At 56.2% G+C, this 4,384-nt stretch overlaps 1 long non-coding RNA gene across 1 annotated transcript; it reads right to left on the bottom strand.

The window, feature by feature from the left end:
- Nucleotides 1-372: 372 nt before the first annotated feature.
- On the bottom strand, nt 373-4,132 carry LOC104872606. Its single transcript, XR_783225.3, has 3 exons — nt 4,049-4,132; nt 2,238-2,389; nt 373-1,996 (listed from the first exon to the last, which is right to left on the bottom strand). It is a non-coding gene; the product is annotated as an uncharacterized LOC104872606 (long non-coding RNA).
- Between the last annotated feature and the right edge of the window lie 252 nt (nt 4,133-4,384).

The raw sequence follows: 4,384 nt of genomic DNA, 5'->3' as shown, positions 1-4,384 counted from the left end.
ACCTGGGGAAAAGGCAGATTCTTCCCCCTCGGGCATGCGTAGCTTCTGCTCCACTCCTGCCCGCACCTGGTCCAGTGTTTAGGGACTAGAGGGAGGGTTTGCAGGAACAAAGCCCCTCTCCAGACGCACCTGTGCCGCGTCGCCCCACCCGAGTACCCCTCAGTGCTTCATTTGCCTTTGAAATGGAGTGTGAGATGGGGGGTCCTGTCTGTTCACTACAGAGGGATCGGAAGAGCAGCCAGTTGCCCTCTCCAAGCCACTGGCATCCGCGCAGCCCGGCCAGGAACGGCTCCCACTCCATTAGCCTTCAGGAATAAAAAGAACGGTTTCTTAAGTCAAGAATAATTATTTCAACCAGCTTTTCCTCCTCAGCTCACTGCTGCGCCGGCTGGGCCGCGTGTCCTGGCTGACAAATTAATTTCTATTATTTATATTGGGCTGGAGAGGAAGCACAAGCCCAGGAATAGGGTGGGGAGGGAAAGAGGGGCAGCAGGGGAAGGGGGGATGGAGGTGGAGAGACAGGCACAGACTGTGGAGAAAACAGAGCCCAGGGTGGAGCAGAGAGAGAGGGAGGAGGTCAGAAATACAGAGATGAAGAAAAGATGGTGGGTGGATGGATGGGTAGAGCAGAGCAGGAGGGAGGGGAGGCCGGGGTGAGCTCCGGGCTTGAAGGCACCTGCACCAGGCCTGAGCCTGGGGCGGGGCACTGGCTCTGCCCCCCCGAATCTGTGGGGGCAGCTGGGTCCGGACACGCCAGCCAGCAGGAGTCCGAGTGCGGGAGCTCTGCCCGTAAGCCGGCTCCAGCCCTGCCCTGTGGGACATGTGCTGGCATATCATTGAGCGCTCAGGGCGAATGTGCTTCATGATGCATCAAAATGCACAGAAAGGACTCTGCTCCCTCAGGCTCCCAGGAGCCTGCCAGCCCTGGGCCTCCTCCCTGGGGGCCTAAAAGTTCTCATTAAACTGACCTCACCCAAATCGGCACCCCTGGAGGCTTCCTGGAAATGTACCCTACTCACCCCTTGCCAGCCTCTCTTTTCTCCTCCCTCTTCCTTCTCCCCTTCCTTCACTTCCTGGCTCCCACTCCCCTCCCTGCCTGGGGCAGAGGGGGCACAGGCTTGGTCAGCACCTTCCCCAGGGTTAGAGCTGGGGAAGACAGGATGCAGATCAAGCGGGGGTAGCAATTAAAAGTGCAATCCGCACATTGTGCAGACTCAGGGCTTCTCCCTCCAAAGAAAGGGGGGTGGGCGGGGTCTGCCTGCCGTCCCCACTTCCTGCCAGGATACAAAGCCAGAGTTGATTTGGCCCTAAGTCTTCCAAGTTGATGCATACATAGATTATATATCCATACATATATATTATGTTGACTTACTTCCTTATTGGGAAAAAGCTACGGGTGCAGAGGATGAGTTTTTACACACGTACATGTACACACACACCCTGTGACCACTAGCCACTTAGATCAAAGTAGGACACACTTCCGGCACCCCCAGCAGCCCCTTCACAACACGATCCCAGTCCGGTGGCCCACCCCACCTGGCCTGTGTAGGAACTCTTATTCGGACTGCGACCATCACAGTGGGTTTTACTCGTGAGCAAACTTCACACAGTCGGGCAGTGTTTGATGGATGGCTTCTTTCAGTCACCATCATGTCTGTTGTCCACACTGCTGTTTGTTGCAGTGACTGTGTTTTTTGTTGGTCTGGAGCACTGTTTTGGTTTTTTTTTGGTGGTACCGGGGATCAAACTCAGGAACTTGGCACTTACAAGCAGGTGCAGTGCCACTGAGCTAAATCCCCTTCCCCGGAGCATTCTATTGCATGAATAGCCCACAATTCACTTAAACCATTCTCCTGGTGCTACAGACAGCTGGGCTCTACTCAGTTTGGGGCCATGAGGAATAAAGTTCCACGAACATTCTTGTACCACTCTGCACTCTTCACATTAAGGGCATTGTGAACTTGGACCTAATGTCTTCAAGCCTCAGTTTCCTCACCTGTAAAATGGGAAGGAGGAAAGATATTAAGGGTCGTGATGGATAATAATGAGAATGACATAACATACAAAATACCCAACACGGTATCCGGCACACGCTAAATGCTTAATGCACGCCATTTCCTCGATCCTGTAATTGGTAGGGAGCCCAGAAAGGAGATTGCTGCCTGGGACCCTGAGGTCTGAAAGTCATTTCAACAGCAACCACCTCAACAGAATAATAACAGCATTGAGGCACTGACCTTTCACTGAGCACGCACGGGTCAGGTGCTGTGCTGGGGAATTCTACCGTGGAAATACCATCATCCGTTACGGCTCTCCAAGACCGGATTCTCTGAAGCCTTCTGGGCTTCCTGGAGCATCAAGTCAGGTTTCCATTAAACAGTTGGGGAAGCTGAATTCCAGAATAATTGAAAAGGTTTGCTCTAGGGCTGGTAGAATGCTGGCTTAGTATACACAAGGCCCTGGAATTTTAAAAAATCGCCCCAAATCACTCATCCGTTTTGCTAAGCCATATACTAAAAGCCAAACGTGTCCCTTTCACTTCTGTCTGTTTGTACCTAACACAGGGCCCAGCTCAGGGCAGCAGCTCCTGTTTGTGGAATTGACGAAAACAACAGGCCCTTCTCTGTGCCATCTGCCCCCCTTGGCAACCCTTACTGGCAGACATGGCTGCTGCCCGCTGTGCCCTCTGCCCAGGGTCTTTCCCTTGGAGAAGCTTCCTGTGCCTTAAACTTCCCTGGGACAGGCAGTAGAGTTTACAGCAGGTGAAGTGGGTCTGGCCCAGGGCACAAAGAACCCCAGCATCCTGGGCCCATGGAGAATTCCAAGGGGTGGTCACATTTGGCCTCTAGTCTGGGGTGGATCCTGCCTAGGTTAGTGGCTTGCCTGACCCCCAAATTCTTGGGGCTGCCTTTCCCAACGCCAGGGAGGCTGGACAACTGACTGCAGTGGCGCTTGCTTCACCAGTGAGGCCCGCGTAGTCTTCTGCAGCTGAAATGCACACTTTGTCAGGAAGAGGAGTTCCAGTGAGCGTGCAGGGTGAGGAGCAGCACAGGCTGCAGGGGTTCTAGAAGCTGATGGCCTTGGGCCTTCGAGGCCCCACGCAGGTCTCCTCTCCTCTCCACAGCCGTTCTGCTAATTGTGAGGGGGAAGGGCTGCTAATGAGCCCGCTAAGGACCTCAGAGACAGCGCTAAAGGGTTTCCCTGAGTTTCAGTAAAAGCCCTGGTGGCAGAGAAGCCTCCATTAGCAGGAGGATTAATCACCAGACAGATCTCAGCCACTCCCTTCCTAGCTCCCCCGGCTGCACCCTCAAATCACAAATGGTGGGGCCTGGGGTCTGAGTTACCCCACCCCTGACTTGCCCTAAGTGATGGTGGGGGGGTGGGGGACTGTGGGGCTGGGCCTGGAGAAGGGGGGACAGAGAGAGGTGAGAGGGAGCCCTGAGAGACAGGGGCTCTAGAGAGGGCTTGCAGGACCCTCGGAGAATGCAAATGATATGCAAAATATGCAAACCATTAGTGATTAGTTGCGGGTCAACAGCTCAGGTCCTTTGAGCAATAAGTTGGCAGCTCTGCACTCTAAGCCTCTGATTGGGCCCAGGGGAGGGACAGGAGGCTTGGCTTTGGTGGGCCTGGATGAGGGCCTCTGGCCCCTCTGGTCACCGGCGCCCCCGGGCACCATCCAAGCCTCCTCTTCTCCAACAGGAGACATTCAGGCACCTGGAGGCTCTGAGAAAGCTCGGGTCAGGTGCAAACGGCCCCTCCTCCAGCAGAGGCTGCAGGCTGCGCAGCGGTCCGCCCCAAGGGGCCCCACCAGCTCACCTGCTCCGGGCTGCACAGAGGCAGATCTCTCCTCCCTCCTCTTCTGTGTGAATTTCCCTCCTCCCCCTGCCTTATTCCCCCCCCCCCCCCGCCTCCCCCCCGCCCCGCCCCCACCCCAGCCTCTCAGTCTCCCTGCACAGTATCTGGACAGCTCCACCTCCCTCTTTCCTCTCGCCACCTGTTTGTGATTCCCGGTGACCTTGCTCACTGCCCTTGGTGGACAATTTACCAAGTTCAACTTCCTTTGCGCCTCGGTCACGGAATTCGCACCTGGCTCTCGCCTGACACATTCAGCAGGATCAGCAGCCTAGGAGGGCGGGGCGCAAAGGGCCACTCCGTCACTTCCGGTGTCGCCATCTCCACCACTTCCGGTGTCAGAAGACCCGCAGCTGCTCGTGGGAACTGCCGTCCCCTCGCCCTGAGGCCGTGGGAAGGGGCCCCTGAGAAGGCACCGTGTGACCCCTGCCTCCCACCAGGTGGTGCCAGACACAGGCGGAGGGCTTTGTGTGCGGCCAAGGGGACCCACGAAGAGCCCACTGCCTTCCAAGTGCCTGGGATCTCTGCC

The sequence above is a fragment of the Fukomys damarensis genome, unplaced genomic scaffold (genome assembly GCF_012274545.1).
Source record: "Fukomys damarensis isolate Sample0158 unplaced genomic scaffold, DMR_v1.0_HiC HiC_scaffold_20, whole genome shotgun sequence".
In the NCBI taxonomy this organism is placed as follows: Eukaryota; Metazoa; Chordata; class Mammalia; order Rodentia; family Bathyergidae; genus Fukomys; species Fukomys damarensis.
The sequence above is the reverse complement of the archived record's forward strand: the minus strand, read 5'-3'. Positions and strand labels throughout refer to the sequence as shown.